The 23,222-nt window shown below is 32.2% G+C and overlaps 1 pseudogene; it reads right to left on the reverse strand.

Annotated features, from left to right (window-relative positions):
• Positions 1-281: 281 nt before the first annotated feature.
• LOC128178812 (uncharacterized) lies at positions 282-23,203 on the reverse strand (annotated as a pseudogene).
• Between the last annotated feature and the right edge of the window lie 19 nt (positions 23,204-23,222).

Below are 23,222 nucleotides of genomic sequence, written 5' to 3' on the forward strand. Positions count from 1 at the left end.
TTACTTTTTATACATTCATTATTTTAAGATTAAAAGGTTTCACTGTATCTTATATCTATTTTTATATAACTGTATCTTGGTAAGTTACAGAATACATATTAATTTACATGATATATTATATAATAATTGCTGCTTTTTGTCAATAAAATGATTAAGCTAGCCGAGCAGTACAATGTATAAAGCATAATCGTTAAATAATTCAACATATAAATCATCAAGACGTTAAACTTTGTACGTTGCTTTTTAAGTTCCAAAATGAATTTCTATTCGCGGTTGAAATTCTGAAAGTCTAGATTAACTAATATATGTAGGAAGATATTGGTGTAAACTTTCAAACAAATAGATGAAAATTACATTAAAACACATTTAAAAATCGTATCATGTCTGTCTAAACACTGTACTAAACAGATTTCCTCACATAACTTGCTATGGTGTTCATTATAATGATAACTGTTAGTTTGTTATATGTACATAAATTTTCTCCATCGCTTTTCTAGCGTTTATTGATGAAAACAAAAATAGTTAAACCTACGTTAATATGCCCTAGCAGATCTCTCTCTCTCTCTCTTTCTCTCTTTCTTTCTCTCTCTCTCTCTCTCTATATGATAATTTGTAATTTGCAAAATCATTCCGATAACTTTTAGTTAAAAGAGAAAAATTCTAACAAGTGTTTGTTTGAAGAGTATTAAGACGCCAAAAAGAGTAATGAATGAAAAATAACAAACAAAAAGTGGACTAAATATTCATTTAAAACAGAACGACAGCAATATCATTAAAATAAATCTATAAATCAGAGTCATCAATCCTGATCCTCATTTGATTTAAAACAGCAAGTTGACAATATTTCTCCTCATCTTTTGAATACTGCCTTCACTTGAATTCTCATGATGTGTACAATTCCACGTACGTAGGTGAGTTAACGTTTGTCGTTCAGCTGTTAGACTAGCTATTTTAGAAATTAGGTCTTGATGACGCCATAAAGTGAACCTTTTCTTCTTGTGTCAGATATTATCCTTTAGCTTACTTTGACTTGCCGATAAGTGATTATCAATATGATACTCTCACCTAGTGAAGGTAAACTGCTATTCCTGTACTTCAGTGCAGTGAAAATGTCACTATATTACAGTCCTTATCTATATTGCACAAAAACCACAATGCATCAGTATGGCGCAATCACCAAAAGTTATTCCCCAATACACGTTTCTAATTTTATGTAAAAAAAAAGCCTTTTTACTTAAAAACTAGTTTCCCAATAAATTGCATAAAATTAACAACTTATGTCTATAGAAGAACGTTTTGAACAAAGGCAAATACATGGTGCCCATCCGGTTAACATGGTGAACTCCTAAGGTTTTTTTTATTTAACGGATAAGGTTTCCAAGATAAAAACAATCATTTGGGTTATACATAGTTCTTAAATGACTTACACTTTTTGAAAATATTAACATTACATTTGCTCTCCATTGTTGAATAAAAATAACGGAGCACGGTAAAGAGATCTGGTAGAACAATAAAACCGGAAAAAACACATAAGATGACGATTCCAATAGATCCAACATACACTGCTCCAGGTCGGCTATCGTGTGCTGATGTCTTGCTTCTGACGTATTTTGATGTGGTCCTTATAGGAACGGTCAACTTTTGTACAATGTCGTCTATTCTCTCCTGTAGTTCCTGTTGAGTCGTGGAGAAACTGGTCTGGGTGCAGGCACACGGACACAGTCCAGATTGCGTACTGTTGGTCACAGTCGATACTAGCGGCGTTGAGATGCTTGTTTCTGTAGGGGAAGCAGGAGAAGTGGTAGTAGTACTTGGCGCATCTGTCGTTGTAATTATTGGTTGGACAGGTGTGGTTGTAGTTTGGACAGGTGTAGTTGTAGTTTGGACAGGTGTAGTTGTAGCAGAGGTCGTCGTACTCGGCACTGTTAAAGAAAGCTAAACCTTAATCTTGATTTTTTGTGGCATCTGGACAATCACATCTGTATGGGTATATCTAAAGACCTACTGCATTCTATAAACCAAAATGTTGTATATTTCTAAAAGGTTTAGCATCATAGCTTGCGATGCTATAGGATTAAATGAGATCTTTTGTTTTTCACCCATTTAAAATATGGGGAAAATGTACGAATGGAATACAAAATACAAACTGTTTGGGGCTTTTAAAGTTTGTTATGAATTTCGTTTTGTATCGTGGCATTGAAGAGAAGGGATATGAATCATGAGCGTTTCAAACCCTAGCCCAAATCTTTGAATTTTGAGCAGCGCAATTTGTTCATGTAGGACGAATTTTGTTATTTAATAGTCGTATTGATTTTGATAACTTCGATCTTTATTTTTAAAGTAATAAAGAATTATTGATTTGGAATATCTTTTGTAAAGCATTATGTAAGTTAAGAAGATTGCAAATGAATAAAAACTTTTTCTCGCATGTAAACTAAATATTTGTATATTATTAATAAAAATGAATAAATGGAACTGTAACAAATATGTTTTAAGATGTAATCAAGTAACATTGCTCGTATTTTAACCTAGTACTAACAAATTTTTGACCAGAAGATAATATATCACCTTCACACCCAATGACGTCAAAACGGAGACTGCAGTAGGCGTTACATGCGGTTGGGTACAGACGGAGATAGCGGGCCACTACTGGGCTGGGTAGAACATTGGTCACTGCTGTCGTTTGGTCTGAATTGGCAATAAATTCCTGTAAGCAAAATGTAAAAGTCCAAAAGATATGAAGATCCATTTAAAGAGAGATATTTAAAAAAGAATCCGGATCTCATAAAACCGTAAGAGGAGGGGCTCAATGATATGTTAATGTGTTCTGGTTCGGGGCCATAAAATTGGATGAGCTCACTTTAGGGTTTATTCGTACTTTTCCATTATTTATTCCTTTCATGAAAGTAAGACTTAGATCAAAGGTGAGCATGTCTAAGTTTTATGATCCTGAAGCCAGGTGTTGTCGAGTTGATGTTGTTACTACTTATATTTTCTCAAAGATTTCAAATTATTTTATTAATAATTGAAGAAAAAATGAAGAGACAAATACACTCATTCACTCACACTCTAATTCAAAATGTACAAAGTCAAGAAAACATACACTAATAATTATCATTTTAAGATAATTTTCAATCTTAGTTATGCATGCATATTAGCTATATTTGAATGGTGAATCAAGGGGGAAAATTATCAAAAAATAATATAAATTAAAAAAAATACATTATACCAGGCACGTAGCATCGTTTTTGAAAGTGGGGGGGCCAGACCCATCCAAAAAATCTTGACAAGCAAAAAAAGGGAAATTTAAAGTTTTCCAAAAATCTTCAAAATCCTAATCCGGGGGGGGGGGGGGGGGGGGGGGGGGAAGGACTCAGCTCCAAAAAAAAAATTCTTTCCTACCAAATCTTTTTTTCCTCCAAATCATGAAATTCCTAATCCGTGGCGGGGGGGGGGGGGGGGGGGGGGGGGGGGGCCGGTAACTTCAATTTCACTACGCATTTCCTAATTTTCATACCAATTTTTTACTAACTTCCAAAAAAGTGGGGGGGCCAACTCCATTATAATTCATTTTTTTATATGTAAATTTTAAAAAATTTGCTGTTGCGAGAAAAAGTGGGGGGGCCAGGCCCCCCTGATGCTACGTGCCTGTATACAGGTGATGTAGTAAACAACCATGCTCTATCTTATAGGGAATTTATCTAACATCTTTTTAGTAACATATGTTTTTTCTCTAATGGAATAATGAGAGTATATTGAGTTTTAAATTCACTGGTAAAAGACGAGCATTTTTTTATTTAAAAAAAATTTATTTCTTTGCTAACAAAATCCATACATTAATTTTTTTCTTTTGTCTAACAAAACATGATTGTACACAAAACATGATTTTACACAAAGAAAAATGAACATTAAAGTGACAGTATACTGATATGAAGTGTTTGAACTACATCCACAGTTGTTTAGGCCTACTCTTATTACTGTTAACGTTTGATTGACTTGGACTCAATGGTGCATAAACTATATTTATTGTTGTTTGTTATAAATATAAATATAAATATAAATATATACATATTTGTTCCTAAAATTCGTTGAAATATTCTAGCCATAGCAGCTAACGGTCTTTGTGCATTTAACAATGCATTATATTTTGCTTTTCAACATACAGAATCATCAAGGTCAGTAGGGTTTTCCTTTTTTTTTTGCCGTGTTTGACTCTCGTTTCAATGTCACTAACTAACACATTACATACATGTATATATCTTTGTTCTTAAGAAAATTAGTAGCAAAACGTGGTAAAAAAGCGACATTTTATCCCATTCTTTAACATTGTTCACAAATAAACAAAGGTCTTAAGTCAAATTATAGTGGTAAATGGTGAATTTAAAATCTTCCTCTGGGTCGCATGCTGACTTACATTTTTCATACTTATTGTATGACCATATATATGACCATAATTAATCATGTAATTGTCCGCAGGGTTTTTCCCGTTTACGACAAAGAGCACACAACGGGTGTGACCAGTTAGCAGAGGATACTAGCTCTTCTTTGTATTCTTTTTGTATTCTTTCTTCGGACTTTTGATTTTGAACATTGTTCATTATCACCACATGCCACTCCAAAATCACAGAGCTGGATGAACTCTCCATTTACATTAAAAATATCAGATACATTTATCAACCATTTTTATGCAATACATCAATATTCAAATATTGATTTTCTATCCATTTTATCTCGGGGTTAAACCACACAGGAGCCTATTGTGTATTTTACGTTTTTGTACTTTTGTGTCGATGTATTCACTAATTGACAGTAATGATTCTTTCCAAGATAAATAATGAATATATTTTTGAAATTTTTTGGGGTCATCAGATCCCATCTGCAAAAATTTTGAGACTTCTTTTTGTAATTTCACCAAAATGAGTAATCAGTAGATCATCTGTAGACTGTAAAATTCTTCTGAATCCTGCTAAATTGAGTGATTTGATATACGATTCTTTGTGTACATTTGGAGTCCCTTCCCCTTCCACCCAACCAGTGTATTTCTGAATTAACAATGTTTGTTAATGTTTGTTAAATTCATATTATTTTTCCATTCCAAAAAAATTGAAAAAAAAAATCAACAAAAATAAACTTAAAGTTGTTATCCATTATATAGAGATTATAGTTAATATTATAAGCAGATGGGTCAATTTGGGTAGTAAAAGTGACTTTACGACAGTTATTTTTCCTAAAGGAGTCAATTGTCGTAAATTTCAGTCATAACTTTTTTTGATGATTGATGCAAGTTTTTGTTCAAATTTGTTTCCGTAGTATTAGTAAGACTTGAGTTAAATCTAATTCATAATGCATTGAAGTCATCGTTTGTCCATTGTATTTTAAAACTTGAACATAGCATTTTACAGCTTCCAGATTTTGATCCTATCCAAATTGCCTTTGTTTTTCCAAAGTTAGGTTTTAATCCTGAATATTTTCAAAATTGAAAAAGAAGATCCAAAGCTGCTTTTAAACTTTTCTTTGTTCCATCTAAAACATTTTTGTATCATCTTTATATTGGAACAACCATTATTATTTTTGTATATGTTAACCTCTAATATTTCTATTTAAAATTTGTCTTGTGATATCCATTATTACTACACAAGTATCAAATATATAGGGTGAAATTCGGTCACCTGTCAACATACACGGCAATATTCAAAATTTCAGAAAAAAGAATCCATTTTAAATTTCACATTGTCTAGTATCAGTATAAAGTGTTTTACCCATTTTATGATGTTGGGCCAGATTTAAAGAATTAATGATTTACACATAAAAGACCATGAGATAGAGTCAAAAGCCTTCTTAAAATCTTTAAGTTAAAGTACTCTTGGTATTTGATTTATATTTTCTTCTTAAATAATATAATACAAAACTAATATTTTCCTCAATAAATCTGCTTTTTAAGAATTTTTTTTTGGTTTTCATTGAAATGATTCCATACTTGTTTAATCTATTTGCAATGCATGCTGATTTAAGTTTATATGATAAATTTGAAAGTGAAATTAGTCTCCAGATCTGTAAATATTCCCTTCATTTGTCCTCCTTTGGTATAATAGTAATTGCTATCATTCCTAGATTTTAAGAAGTAGAAAATATACCCCTTTCAAAACCTTAACTATCTGACATTAGCCAAAACTAAGAAATATATTTCTTAAGTTAAATTCAATTTAAGTTACAGTTCATTACATTTTTGCATTTCCTTCAATCTTGTCAAGAGATAGTTAACTAACATTTTTAAAATATTGAGCATTTAGGTATACCATTGCATGAGTCAGAAAGTTTTCTTGTAGGTAGCTGCAGGTCTGTGGCTCCCGGTCTTTCACAGAAGTTGCGTATAAATAAGAGTAATCAGTCCAAAACTAGCGCAGATTTTTGTGCGCAATAGATATACAATTTTTTTCAACAGGTGGCACTGTAGCTCCTATGTTTTCTATTCGCATTTTTTCAGACCGGGTGTGACAAACCCGCAGCTACCTTGTTGGCTGCCGTATCAAAAAATGATTGAGCTAAACAAACATTCAAACAACAAAACCCTTCTTTGCTGTTTTATGTAGGTATGACGTTGCAAGAAACGCCAAACATTTCTTCAAGCATTTCTAACTACCTTTAACCTCTTACTCACTAGCTACAAGTAGTGTATAATACGTGAAATCGGTAGTGAATAAAAAACGTGACAAAATATCTTTGGAGATATCCTCTGTAAAAACGCAATCGCTTGTAATCTTCTGTCAATTTTCTCACATATATAGGTTTATCAGAGTTTTTTAATGAAACGATGGCTTGGTGCTATGTCGGGAATATTATTTTCAATTATTAAAAGACTCGGGCCACGCTGTATCACCATGGTGTGCCATTACAGTGTATGCACTAACTGAAGGACAAACTTGTCCAATCTATAATTGAGTTATAACTTGAATATTTTCCAATGTCTTTATTCACAGCATGATATACAAAGGTTGGTATACATGTAGTCTAAAATTGACTAGACTATCGAAGCCGTTTTTTAAGATTTTAGCAGCTGTGAATAACAACCAAACCATTTAACAAACGTAAAAATTTATTGCCATTGGTTGGAAGGTACAAACTCTCTTTGGCGTACATACAAATTTAAGATTGTTTTTACTGATTTGACGAAGCATTCCTAAAATATCACATAACAGAACAAAGTTCAATATGAACGCCAAACAACTAAAAGTAACAATTCCAAGGTCCAGCTGTTGGACAAGTGTTTTGACCTTTGTAACAACTCTTAAGAATTTTCATGATTGAAATAAAATAATGAAAATAACATTATCAACAGAAGAAAGAAACATTTGAATGAATAAAAAAAAATCCAAACACAAATCGTCAACCATCTCAAAACTCCATAAAACGAAATACAAATTCAAAGCAGAGCAACACGGACTTCCAAAAATATAGAGATAGGATCAGGTGCCTAGGAGGAATAGGCATCCCCTGCTGACCGGTCACACCCGTGTGCTCAAATTGGCATGTCATAATCGATGAGGGAAATGTCAAAATCGGGAAAATGTCAAAAAAGGGGAAAACGAAAGGTTGATTTTGGATTGTTTGTGATGGTCAAAATGCAAACCTTGAGCAAACACGGACCTCCATTACATTGGGGGTAGGATCAAGAGCCTAGGAGTAGAGGGCATCCTCTGCTGACCGGTCGCTCCCGCCGTGTGCTCTTTGTCGTAATCGGTAAAAACGGAAAAGTTCAAAGACAATTAGGTAATTAATTATGGTCTAACAATTAGTATGAAAAACGTCAGACAGCATGCAACCCAGTGGGAGATTGTATTTGTATACAAGGTCGTTGTATCGACCATAGAACTTACGAAAAAATGACTTCAAACGAGACTGTTGATAGTCCTGTTTTATCAACTTGTTTGCCTAACCTTAGAAACTGTTCATACAAAGAGCATGCCCTTGCGTATCGAATTAACTGAGACGAAAACACCATATGCAGGTGATGAAGGTATATTGCTACATAAGTAAGGAAAGTTGACAATAGAAAAATTGAAGTCGTCGTGTTTATCATAGAGTTTTGTTGTAAGGTTACCATCAATGTACATTTCCAGTAAAATATCCAAATATGAAACAGATGACGCAGACTCTGTGGTATCTTTTATTTCAAGTTCACTGGGATATATCGAGTCGACGTAAGTATGGAAATAACAATTTTTAATTGATAATACGTCATCGATATACCAGAATGTTGAGTTGAAGGCCACAGCGAGTGGTTTATTTTTTCAAGTACAAGTTTTTGATTAAATTCTGCTAACAATGGGGCACAATTGATACCAATGGAAATTCCGACAGATCGTTGGAAGACTTGATTACCAAAAACTAAATAGATAATGTCTATCAGAAACTCAAGCATCTTTTTAATTTCAACTTCAGGGTACTTGTGTGTGCAATCAGAATGGGTTTTAACAAAATTATCTTTAGATTTCCAATGACAAGGTAAGCATTTCTACGACTTCAATTTTTATTGAAAAAAAAAACAACTGTCGATGATATCAAAATGCCAAGATTTTGATTTGTCGTTTGGAATGGTTGAATAAAGCGTTGAAAATGGTAAGTTTTGATGCTATTGACTTTGGTAAGATTTTGTGACCTCAATGTTTCTAATAATTCTTTACAGTTTATTAGCATAAACATTTGATTCACACCACTTCTGTAGTACATTGCTGTACAGTACTCTCAAGTTTCTCCTTCACTACTGTAAGACTCGAGCTTCGTTTACATAACAAAGAACAGATTGCTTGTATCACAAAATTTGACTTTCAAATTTTGACGAGGCATTAAAACCCATATATAAGCCATTCTAAACTAAACAAAGAAATCTGAAATTCATTAAATATTTAAATATTAATCTCAAATCGTTTCTAGTTCCCTTTTATGTCGTATTCATGAATAATTCGAGGGTATTTCGTGATCTTTGCTAACAATCTCTGTCTCCTTGAATTATAAGTATAATAGCTTATTTCAAATATCAAAATGACCTTGTCCTTATAATCAAATAATTTTTGCTGATAAGCAGCTTAGAAATTGTTTTCAATTCTTTATATGTTCAAAAATTAGTTTCATTGCAACAAAAGAGGCTTAAAGTGTTTATACCTTTATCGAGAGATGACCCTTTTTCTCCTTTTTGTTTTTAGCTCACCTGAGCTGAAAGCTCAAGTGAGCTATTCTGATCACTTTTTGTCCGTCGTCCGTCTGTCCGTCCGTCCGTCCGTCCGTCTGTCCGTCTGTCTGTCCGTCTGTAAACTTTTTACATTTTGAACTTCTTCTCTAAAACCGCTTATCCAATTTCAACCAAATTTGGCACAAAGCATCCTTATGGGAGGGCGAATATAAATTGCAGATATAAAAGTCCGATCTGTATTCAAAGCGGAGAAAACCTTGAAAATGTAGAAAAAGGGGGGTGCATTTTTAAAAATCTTCTTCTCAAGAACTACTGATTCCAATTCAACGTAGTTTAGCATAAATTATCCTTATGGGAAGGAAAATATAAATTGCAAAAATTAAGGTCTAATTCTGTTTCAAATCTGAGTTATTACGAAAATAATAATAAAGGAAAGGCGTGTTTCAATCAGTTTAATAGCCTCGAATTCGGCATCCGGTAAAATGGGTAGACAAGACTTGGCCTGGGCAAAACAAAAGATAAGCAGTTATTAATCTGCCAATCTCATTAAAATTTCAGGATATTTGATGGACCAGTATATTTGTATTTGCTGTAAATATTGCTGCAAAATAATGCGTATTTGGAATTGACGATTGCCGATCTGCCCCGGCTTTTATTTTGCCACGGCCCGGTTTTGCTTACCCATTTTACCAAGACTCGTATTCCATACTTCTAAAACGAGGTTCTTTGTTTAAAGCAGCCATGACATTATACGAAAAAGGGTCGATCTGACTATGACGAATTTGCTTGCTGTGCAACAGTTCGCGTATGAAGGGAAATTTTTGAAACATGAAAAATATATTGGTGCCGATTTTGTGAAGTAAATTGAGGCTAAATATTTCAATGCGTTGACAGTTTTCACACATGACGTTGATGTTAGCTTGTTCTGATTTTCGTTTCGTTTTCATTATTTATGCTTTGTAACATGGAAACTGTCGTCTGTATTTCGTGATTTTTACGTATCAAATCAAACAGAGACTTCGGTAAATCAAACAGTTACGTTAACTGTTTACCTGCGCATATTAAGCAAAATCTGATGTAGGAGTACTGAAATACAATTCATTCTATCGGTAATTCGGCATTATTTTTTGCGTAATGGTAGATTAATGCAATAGGTTTTTGTTGAGATGCTCGACATTTTCTCTGTTTTATTCATTTTAAATAGAGTTTGATATCGCTTACGGAAATATGTAGGTATATACATGTATATATATGATTCATTTTGAAAAAATAAATTGTGTTCTTTATTTGTTATACATGTAGTGCATGTTTCTTGTGTTTAATTGTTAACAATTTCTATTTACTAACCATTTTTGAGTGTTTGCTTCGAATTATAAGCAAGATACAGAGATTTGCTAACAATTCTATGTTTGTACACAGATCTTAAAAGCTAAAGATAAAATCAAAGTACTGATAGTATTGAAAAGCGCTAACCCAGCTTCTGTATGTATATAACAGATATATGTATATAGCATTTCAGCTTATATTCAGCACTATATTTCCTCATCACTGCATGACAGTCCCTGCAATGATGTATGTAAGCCCCGTACATTAATTTCACAATAACCCGTAAATTAGATTCACAATAGCCCGTGCAGTTATGTGCATAAACCCCTGAAACTGGTTCCCTAACCAGTTTAAATGATGTATACTTTTGCTTAGAGGGGGCGGTTATTCGATGCACCGGAAGTTGAAGTCTAACGACAATAAAGGGCTGAGCTATGCTTAGCGCTTTAAAAAGTAAAAAAATTGTAAATATTTATTACGAAAATTTTCAAAATCTGTTCTTCCAGAAACAAACTTATTGAATTGTAAACTTAACCTTTTTAGCTCACCTGAGAATGGGGCCACAATGGGGGGTCAAAGTTTAACATATGAATATAAAAAGTAAATCTTTAAAAATCTTTTTCTCAGAAACTAATTGGCCAGGAAAGCTGACACTTGTGTGGGTGCATCCTTATGTAGTGAAGATTCAAATTTGTGAAAATCATGACCCCCGGGGGTAGGTTTGTGCCACAATGGGAGATCGACGTTTTACATAGGAATATACACAGTTAATCTTTAAAAATCTTCTTCTCAGAAACTAATCAGCCAGGAAAGCTGACACTTGTGTGGATGCATCCTCAGGTAGTGTAAATTCAAAGTTGTAAAAATCATGACCCCCGGGGGTAGGGTTGGGCCACAATGGGGGATCGAAGTTCAACATAGGAATATATACAGTAAATCTTAAAAAATCTTCTTCTCAGTAACTAATTCGAAGGCAAAGCTGGAACTTGTGTGGAAGCATCCTCAGGTAGTGAAGGGGGATTGAAGTTAAACAAATGATAATATACAGTAAATCTTTAAAAATCTTCTTCTCAGAAACTAATTAGCCAGGAAAGCTAAAACTTGTGTGGAAGCATCCTCATTTAGTGTAGATTCAAATTTGTGAAAAGCATGACCCCTGGGGGTAGGTTTGGGCCACAATGGGAGGTCAATGTTTTACATAGGAATAAACAGAGTCATCTTTAAAAATCTTCTTCTCAGAAACTAATCAGCCAGGAAAGCTGGAACTTGTGTGAAAGCATCCTCAGGTAGTGTAGATTCAAAGTTGTGAAAATAATGATCCCCAGGGGTAGGGTGGGGCCAAAATGGGGGGGGGGGTCAAAGTTTAACAAAGGAATTTATAGGGTAAATCTTTAAAAATCTTCTCAGAAACTAATCAGCCAGATGATTCTTTATAATTGTTAAGACTTTGGCCACAGGACAATTCTTTGGCCTCACGAGAAGGTTGAGAGTTTACTGTACGTTTATATCCCATATATAAACTATTGTTAGGGATCTTTTTGAGAACTGCAATACTCAACACATGATATGACTATAAAATCATCCTGTTAGAAAAGGGACTAAAGATTATAAACATAAGAATATCCAGGGGAAAATGGATTTTATTTATACAGGATCTACATGAATTATTGTATATTGTCCAGATAGTTTGTATTATGACTCCATTGAGCTGATTTTATCACACCTATTGTTCCTCAGGTGAGCGATGTGGCCCATGGGCCTCTTGTTTAAATATAAATTGTTTACTTGTGTAATTTGAATTTTTGATATAAGTTTACAAATGTACAGTACGAAATTACCATTTCTTTAACCAAATAGCTCGTTGCATACAATTCAATGTGTTCGTAAATAATATTATCAACGGAAGAAAGAAGCATTTGAACGAATCTTATATCAATACTTCACATACGTAAACAGTAACAAGACTCGAATTGTATTTACATAACAAAGAAAAATTCAAACTTTGTATCTTGCTTGTAACACAGTTTTTGACTTTCAAATTGCGATGAGACATTAAAAATGCAGTAAATAAAATAAATCAAATCTAAAAATTTAAAATGGAAAAATAAAATTTTAAAATTTTGAGGCCAAATCCTGTCTAGGTCCGTCCCTATATTTTTGTTTTCTTTTCTATACTCTGAGTTTTTTTTCTAATATTTGATATTTTCAATTTGATGTTCATGCAGGGAGTATGCAAAAATAGTTTGTGCATGATGCATAGTCCCATTCAATCTTGTTAAATAAAATATTGTTTTAAAAAACTCTTGGGCAATGGTTATTGAACAAATTTCTTATCAATTTCTATTTTGGAATTTATGTATGAGGCACACACAATCGTACACAATTTAGAAATAAAAGTTCCTATTGAAATTGATGAAAACTATATTCATTAACAAAAATTGCAAAAAAAAATCTTTATATCTAATAACGATTTTTTGTTTGTTTTAAGAATAATGTCATGTGCAACTATATGTATAAATATGAAAGAAATAGATTTAAAACTTCCTTGCCTTTTCTGATTAATGTATCAGTGGCATTTCAATTAAGAAATAAACATCAATTTTAAAGGTTCACTTGGATATATTTACATCTACTAAGTATTATTTCCTCTGTTTCTTACGGAAACATATAGTTAAGGTAGATAGGTCCCTACTCAGGATTTTTGTGGTTAAAGTAATGTTTTTTTCATTAATCAAGTAGAATAATACCTTACGTTATAAAAAAGCCCCAAAAATACATGCCTTAACTATTTACTTTTATCACTAGAGTCTCCAGAAGATGCATACCCCCTTCTTCGATCACTTGATTTCAAACCAAATTTATATTTGGCCCTTATTAAAAAAATATCAAAGCAAAACAAAGATTCAAATGTTTTATTTTATCATTAATAATGTAAGAAAGTAATAACAAGTGTGATTATCATTATTTGTTTGATTAAAATTGAATTTTTAAATGAAATATTACAAAAATGCTATTTCAAAATTTTTACATAACTTCACATTTTTGAACTTATCTTAAAAATTTTATGGTTAAACACCATGTTTTAAACTTTAAAATATTAGATTTATGTCTACTGCAACTAAAAAGCAAAAAAAAATATAGGACTTCACATGCTTCTTTTTTTTCTACGACCTTTGGAACACATATACCCCCTTATCAAATGCAGCTAAAAAGGTGTCACGTACACAATTTAAAAATACATCAGAAAACAGCATTTTATTTCTTTGCTTTGATAAACCCTAAAATTCTTCTTTCAAAACTACATGTATTGAGTACAAATTAATTTTTTGGATAAACAGTACCTTTCCTCTGCATATATAAACACAAACGTACTAAAATCTCAGTACAAAAATTCAAGATTTTCAACTATTGGGCTCAATAAGATCAAAACATTTATATACTTGTAGACATTATTTACACTTGACTGCTTCTATCAAATTCAGAATTATCAATTAAACATTAAAAATTAGGGAAAAAACGGTAAATCCGAACAAATATCGTTTTCGATTTTAAAGCCTATTATATCTGCTAAATTGATGACGCGTCTGAGTAGGGATCCACCTTAATTCATAGCTCTATAGAAACAGCCAGACTGAAATCTACACGCCCCGTTTATCGATTGGTCGAAATCTACAACGGCTGAAACTGACAAGATACTGAAGGACTTAAATTGACACGCCCTGTTTTTCGATTGGTCGAAGCCTACAGCGACCTAGGAAAAATCACGGACTGCAGGAAATAATCATGATGTCGTCTCACAGTCTCACTGGAGACGATTTGGCTGTTTTTATTAGCTAACGTACTTATGTACATTTGTTTAATAGTAATTTAGTGAATTTTACCAACTTTTCATAATCAATTTATTAATTAGTTAAAAGAAAGATGTTAATATAAATAATAAAATGCTTTCTTTGATGATTCATGCGGGTTATGAAGGTAGCGATCATTGCAGAAAAAAATTACATAAACGCGGGTTATGTATTTTTTCTGCAATGTCGCTACCTTCATACCCCGAATGAATCCCCAAAGAAAGCATTTTATTGTTTAAATGAACTTGGTTGGTCAAAGGGCTTCGCAGAAGTTTTGATCACGTACCAGCTAACCTATAACCAAGTTCATATCCCAGTGAACTTTTTAACATTGGTGTCTATTTCTTCTATTCACGTTTGAGAATGGCAAATCTTTCATAATCATTTATAACGATGTTTTACGTTTACAATATTGCAACCGTTAAACGATAAGCGTGCGCAATGATAATTGTGGTGTCATAAATAAGTTCCCACAGAATTGAACGTTTTCGCTATACTATTGGTTCATATAAGAAAGCATATTTGCAAATGTAAATATTCAATATTAGCATCAGAGTGTGATAATAATAAGAAGTATGTTGAAATCTTAAAGTCAAATTCATGCTCTTTATCTCGTAAATAAGAACAGGAGCTTTATTTATTTTGTTAACTGTCATTGATTCACGTACAAATTTTTTGTGACTGGAGTTAATATCGTTGTTAAAAAAATTGTTTGAAAGCAACCACCTGAGGTGTTTTGCGCACTAATGCCAATAATTATATCCATATTCGCGTTGGCCTTTCATTTCATGACCTACATTTAAAGGTTTCATGAACTATTATTTCTTTAATCAAATCGTAATTTAAAAAAGAATTGGAAGTTATTTTGTACGCATTGTATATACTGGGAGGAAGAAATGACGTTATTGATATTGACACATTTTTTAAAACTAATGAATATAGACCCCCTAAGTAAACATTCTTCATTGATCTGCACTGATGTTCATTTATAACCAGTTCTAGTTAAAGTCCTGTATTAGGAGACGTAGATATATTGATAATGAATACATGACTAGAAATGTTGATGTTTAAATGACAAACTGTTTAATCAAACTTTACCAAAGGTCTGATAAAAAAAAAACCGGTGTAACTAATTCTTTCAATCTTTCCCCCTTTCAGCATTAAATAAACGTGGACTTAAGTCGCATCGTCATGCTCTGTAGTATTGAAAAACAAGTATTCCTTTTAAAGGAATGATCGGTAATAAAGATATAATAGATAGCTAGAAGCAATCAACATGATCAGTTTGAAGTAAAATAATTAAAAAAGCACTGTGTTTTTACAAAATATAGAATATTTTGAATCTGTACACAATAATTTCATCATTATAAACTGTCAACAATTTCAATTTTGAAATAAATTTGGGGGAAGTCGTTCGTAGACTCCTTGTCTAGTTTTATATTTTTAACGTAATTATTAAATGTTAGTGTATCTTCTTCTTCAGAATACTGAGTAGGGCTCTTCAAAGAGCATTAACACGTATACAAAGAAAGAGTTGTATTAAAATAATTTAATGCATCTGAAAAACATTGAATGCCATCATAACTTGCTATTGAAGTCGCATTATAACGTAACCTTGTTTATAAATCGAGTCGTCTTCCAAGCTACTATTATGCAACATCAATAGATCGAGGTCAGTTCATGGAGCATCTTCTTATGATCGAGGTCTGTTCATCGACGTCATCTGCATTACTGAATGAATCTTTCGATCAAATTCTTACGCGTGAGACAAAATGTGCAATCTTGAATTTACAAGTCGAACTGTATTTTATGTATGTTTGCATCATTTAAGGTAAATGAGTTGAAATAAAACTGAGTAAAATGTTATATAAATACTAAACCAAAGCTTCAAGTTTTTACGAGAACTACTTATGCAAGCGGAATGTGTGTGCAGGTGGAAGCATTTGCCGGATGCCTCATATGGACACAACAGTGATCGGCCGAAGCCGACCTTCGAGTATCTTGTCTGTTTTATCGTGGGATATATGCGGTAGCTTTCACACACTTATCATGCACAAAAATGTATGGAATGTAAATACCTAACTAGAATTAACGTTAAAACTTTGTTATCAGAAATATGACATAGGGATATGTATATTCTAAATTTAACGTGGCAAATTTAACCTTCTGTATATTTCCCAGAAATTTGTTAAGATGCATTCATACTTGCAAACACTAATGTATATGTTTACTTTTCAAATTTCAAGACATTTTGTGATTATCAATCGTGAACAAATTGTTCATTAGTTTATATTTGATTTTTAAAATTTCCTGATCATTGACAAGTAAATATGCTTTGATATTCATGAATTTGAAGTTAATTACAACATATTAATTTAAAGTGAAATAACACATCATCATAAAAATGACTGAATGCTGATCGAAACGACATTTCGTTTTATTAAAAGGATTTTATGGAATGAAATACGTAACTTACTCCATAGCCGAGTGGATAAAGTGTCGGCCTTGTTATCGGTAAATCCCGAGTTCGAATCCCGCAGGGGCTTTTGTTTTTACTTACTGGAATAATTATTTTAGATTTTCATTTATTATTCCCCAACTGGAAATATTTCGCTTTTTTGACATTTGTACAGTTTATTTATCATAATCTCTTTCATTATCAAAAAATTTCCTGTTAATTTGACTTTTTCTAAGTGTGTTATTCCACCTTAAGGAAGGAGTCTTTTCTGGTTTTCGACTTGTCAAACGTAAATTTGATTAACTGTTCATTAAATCAAGATGAAAGGAAATTAAAATAGTATATTTTTCTTTCTTTTTTACTATCATACAACTTGGCATAGAAAAATGTAATAAATGTTTAGAATGGAACAAGGACTATATTTTTGGCGTAATATTGGCGTAGGAAAATATCACATGTTGCGCAATTCAGAATTGCTGCAGATTATATATATATAATGAGTCTGTTTTAGCATTTTAAAAACAATAACAATAATGTTGGATTTTTTTTTTACTAATGTGAACTAATAATATGATACTTGGGTTTCAGAATATGTTTTTAAAATATGATTTGCCTATCAAATAACATTTTTATAAGCTTTTTAAAGCGCCCATTCTATACATTGATTTTTGTGAAAAAATCACTAAAATCAGTTTTTCTCTCTTATGAAACGGTCAATATATTAGCTTTTCTGTCAATTTATATCTTTATATAAAGTCTTCATAATACATAAAAATTAGAAATATTTTATTATTGGAAGCATAAAAAAATAATCAAAATTTCTTCAAAATTTAAGAAAATTAGAGGAAATGCGGGCTAAGCAATATCAATTTTAGTATAAATATTTATTCCAATTTAGTAGTATAAGCTGATAGACACTCTCATGGTCTATGATTTCATTGAAGATTTGAATCTTTAAATCTTAAACAAATGTTATACAGAACTATAAAGAGCTACACTTATTTTTATCACTCTTTACGTTGAGGAAAAAGGTAGTGACCTTGACCTGACCTTTATCCGAAAACAAAAAGGTCAAATTAAATTAAACTGATAGAATCATTAAGTAATATGATTCGTTTGACTGTGTCAGAATTTCATGCATTTCTTATTATAAGAAGTATGTTTGATAATAAAAAGACTCCTTCCTTAAATACAGCTTTTGGAAGAATATGACCAGGCCTTGCTTTCTTTGTATTACAATTTGAGACAAAGACTTACATTAGTAGTACCATCTGACACCGTGCTCCAAGTTGAGGCTGTGTTGCTGTACTTAACCATGTACTTCTTCACGAATTCCACTAATGCGGTGTCTGCCAGTCCCATTGTTACCACTGCCATTATGGTTATAGGTTCACCAAAATCAACCTGAATATATTTCTGATGAGTTATATTTTTCAACGTTCCTCTTAAGTATTAAGTCTGAATCATATTTGAATAATATCTTTATATTTGTTTTTTGTGAAAACTAATATAAATCAAAATCGACTTTGGGCCTTTAAAGGAATTGCAATTGATGTTGGTCTAAGCATTGACCCTACAAAATTAACACTACATGAAAAAAACCTTTTCCTTCGGCCCATGTCAGAAATGATAAAGCATGATACAACTTACATACAAAGCTTATGGAAACGTATGTCCAAATCAGAATCAAAAATCTTTTCTTTGAAAATTTTTTAAAAATTTTGTCATGTTTTCTGACATTTATAAGTAAGTGATAGATGTGTGCATTTTTTATCGATTAAAGGTTCGGTGCTGCCGACAATATCGGTGTTTTAGGATCTTATAGATCTTATACCTGTCGTTTATAATTGTATAGGACTTGGTTTTTATCTGGAATCAATCAATTTATTACAAAGACCATAGGCCTGTTGACAGTATAACAACCGTTTATCCATGGATCACTATCAGTAATAATTCGGATAAACTAATTAAAATACTAAGTCTCGCCTTGAGAGCTGTATAACTACTACTTTTTTCTGTATCCATAATTATCAAAAGTACACTTCACTTTATGGACAGTATGATTACCTATTATCCTGTATCTGTTATCATCTAGAATACACCTCGTCTTATTGGCGGTATAACTAACACTTTAACCGTAGCCATTATCGTCTTGAATACACAGAGTACAGTTTCGCTTTGTGGACTGTTTGACTATCCATTTACCTGTTTCCATTCTCATCTAGAATGCATCCCACCTTGTGGACAGTATAAGTATCCATTTCCCTGTTTATATTATCATCTCGAATACACGTCACCGTATGAACAGTATAACTTTACATGTAACCATTATCATCTAAAACTAACAGTACAGTCTCGCCTTGTTGATAGTTAAACTACAAATATACATTACCTGTAGTTTAACTACAAATATACATTACCTGTAGTTTAACTACAAATATGCATTACCTGTATCCATGGATTGGACTTAGAAGCATCTGGACTCCATCCGTTACTGGAGAGCCTCGCTTTGTTGGCAGTATAACTACTACCATATATACTGGAGGCGGTCAGTTTGTCATCAGTCACTCTGTCCACCATGTAGACGCTGCAGGCCAAGACTGACACAAATTGGGTTTTATTAGGCATGCATGCATGTCGTACAATCAACCTTTTTTTAGGCATTGCCCTTTATCAATCTTTAATTGTTAACGATGGTCGACAATAAGGACAAGAGATCGAATCAAAATTTCAAAATAGCAGGAACTGCAAGAAGTTTTTACCCACAACGACGTTTGGAAAGATCTTAAATTCGACTAATCTACATATTTTATCTTAACTTTAAAGAGTGTGATACTGTGTAAGACTAAATTAAAATCAAAATTGGAGATGGTTTAAATTTCGTTTAGTTTCTTTATGGAGAAGGCTTACATAGGCATTGCATATTGCCATAATATTTTATTATGCAAATATAATAATTGCATTATTATATTTGCAAATTAAAAAATGTTCAAATCAAATCAAATTTTGTTTGGTTTTGTTTTAATTATCATTTCTTTGTACAACATGACAGTAAGCCGAAAAGCCGTGGAATTGTTATTTAGTCTAATTTATATGGATTACTATTGATATGAAGCTGACGTGAATTCATAAAAGCATTTGGTCGCCATATTAGTTTCAATCGCTCCTCCACTGCCACGGGGGGTATAAAAACATGCCGATCGAAGCATTCAGGTTGCACGGACTTCTAATTGCATGAACTACACATTGCAGTAAAATGTTTGAAATAAAGAATAAAGGGAACTACAATAAATAAAACACAAAATATATTTATTCTCTGAGAGAATTAATAAGTTATCCGTATTATTTTGAACAGATAACTTACTTCGAATGCACATCGAACAAGTGTACATAACGTCTTCTTGTTTTTGAAGACCCCAGCGGAACTACATCCAGTATACAAATGATGGTAATTGCAAGAAAGTAACTACGTAACATCGTTTCCATCGGTTTCTACAAAAACACACCGTTTCTAAAATCAATGCGATCATGGACATTGCTCGATCTGCCACAGTGTGGGGTTTGTGCATGTGCGATGTTATCGGCCCTGTATAGGAGGTGTGTAGCGATAACCCAGAACAAAAATATGGCTGTAGTCGGAGATAAAAGGGAGATAATGCGTTTTTATGAATTCATGTCAGGTTTAATGTCTTGTTAAAATAAAAAAAAATTGGACACATAAATCTTTAATTCGGTCGAAAACATAAATAATTAATTTATGTTATAAATAAGCTTTGCGGTATATGCATACATTATTGATGTGCATTGTTCACTCTATAGCGCTTTCATATTGTGTTACTTTTTTAACGGCGCTTTCGCAAATAATAATATTTTCTAATAACAAAATGATAACAAAAGATGCAGCGGTTTTTATTTTTACCAGCGGATGCATGAACAAGATGAACTTCTTAATATAGGAAAATATGTACGAAGATACAAATACATACAAATTTACCGCGTCCATGCTTCTTGTACGAAAGCCGAATATGGCCACATAAAAAATATTTTTATCTCGTAATTACGAGAAAAGATCTCGTTATTACGAGTAAATTATCTCGTTATTACGAGAAAATATCTCGTTATTACGAGAAAAGATCTCGTTATTACGAGAAAAGATCTCGTTATTACGAGTTAGTTATCTCGTTATTACGAGAAAAGATCTCGTAATTACGAGAAAAGATCTCGTTATTACGAGATAATTTTCTCGTTATTACGAGTTAATTTTCTCGTTATTACGAGAAAAGATCTCGTTATTACGAGAAAAGATCTATATAAAATGGTGCGTTTCTGAAAAAGATTTGATCAATATTTAAAAATAACAACGATCATTATTCATTAATTTCTACATATCAAAATGATTGGTTTCGACATTTTATCTGGTAATAATAAAAGGAAAGAACTTTATGTAATTTTTCTATTCAACTTATATATATTATAATCCCACTCCGAAGTAAATACCAGGTAGTCCTTTAGTCGTAAAAACACAGTTTTATTAGTTACAGATAACTTTAATGACTAATAGTTTCAGTCATGGATATGGATACACAGGATTTACCCGAATTTGTGTTTTATATGTTCATACACAACCTACATGTATATTGAAAATAATTGATTTTATATAAACATTTTGGAGTCTGAAAAAAAAATAACACGTATCCTTCTTAATTATTGACATACAGTTCAATGAATTTTTTAATCAATTTGCTTTGCTAATTCTTCTGAAATTTCTTTAAAACTGCTTGGTCCGATTTTATATCAAATTATGCGTTTTAAACGATGATCATGCTAAGTAAGTGTATATTAATAGACATTGCAGTAGTTCATACACTTTATATAAAAAGAATAGAATAATGAAACGCGCCATTTCAAAACTAGATCTTTTCTCGTAATTACGAGATAATTAACTCGTAATGACGAGATAACTAACTCGTAATAACGAGATCTTTTCTCGTAATTACGAGATCTTTTCTCGTAATTACGAGATAATTAACTCGTAATAACGAGATAATTAACTCGTAATAACGAGATCTTTTCTCGTAATTACGAGATCTTTTCTCGTAATAACGAGATAATTAACTCGTAATAACGAGATCTTTTCTCGTAATTACGAGATAAAAATATTTTTTAAGTGGCCCTATTCGTCTTTCGTATTCTTGTACCCAGCAATGTAATAGTTATCTAGTGAAAACATCGGACACAGTAAACATTCAATGCTACTATGCTGCCCTGCGTGGCACGCATTGCCTCCAGAACATCATTATAAAGCATTTGAAGCAATTTCACTTTGATTTACAGGTAAATATCGGTATACGTAATTTATAAAAAAAAAAAAATCCTAAAGCACGTAAGATTCTGATCGATAATGTTTTTGATGTCTGCAAACATTTTTCTCGAATACACTATGTTATATATTTTATTTTATAAACTTACACTTAACCACATCCGTGCGTATTGATTAAACGAACTTATTTGATGAATCAGAACTTGACGACGCCATATTAACTGATTAAGATCCGCGAACCGGGACTTGCGATCTGGCGGTTCCTAACAGTGTCCTTGTGTGAAAAGGAAATTACTCGACATCATAAAACACTATTTCTATTGATTTTGCATTTTTTATTTAAACGAATTTTTTATGCTGGAGAGCTGCTTGTTAAGATTTCATGGATTTTGTATGGTCTTCTTTTACCCGTAATGAAAATGGGTTTTTAAGTCTTTTAGAAATTTATACAATTTAAATTATGGTCTGCTTTGATTATAAAACATTATACATGAAAATCGTATTAATTGAAACTAAGAGAATTACCTCCTAAAACAAATGTACAGATAGAAACCTTTGAATAGATCCAAGTATTTTGAATATATCTCCAATTTGATTATATATATATATATATATATATATATATATATATATATATATATATATATATATATATATATATATATATATATATATATATATATCTATCTTACCTTTATCAAGAGAAATTCCAGTAATGAACCAGACAATGAAACAGATGGCTTGGTTTACGGGGATCATGTCAGAGCCCGGGACAGGGGAAGTGCACGGATGGGATGTTTGACAGTCTCCTTGAATAGGTTACTCCTCACTGACTCCCAAAAAATCTAGACGGTTTTATTTTTGAAGTCCTCTACCATTGGTCCTTTTCAATATACTAGGGACCACATAGTTGCTGTCTACCGTATTTAGTTTTTCTCTGTCAATGTTATCCGGATGAAAAATGTTCTCCTGAATAACTAGATTTATATTTTGATTTCCCTAGAGGTCCTTGTTGAGGCACTTGACTGCGTCTTTGAGTTGTTCCCCGGACGTCTTGCTTCTGTCGCGACGGTTTTGTGATAT

This window comes from Crassostrea angulata, chromosome 3 (genome assembly GCF_025612915.1).
Source record: "Crassostrea angulata isolate pt1a10 chromosome 3, ASM2561291v2, whole genome shotgun sequence".
NCBI classification, from domain to species: Eukaryota; Metazoa; Mollusca; class Bivalvia; order Ostreida; family Ostreidae; genus Magallana; species Magallana angulata.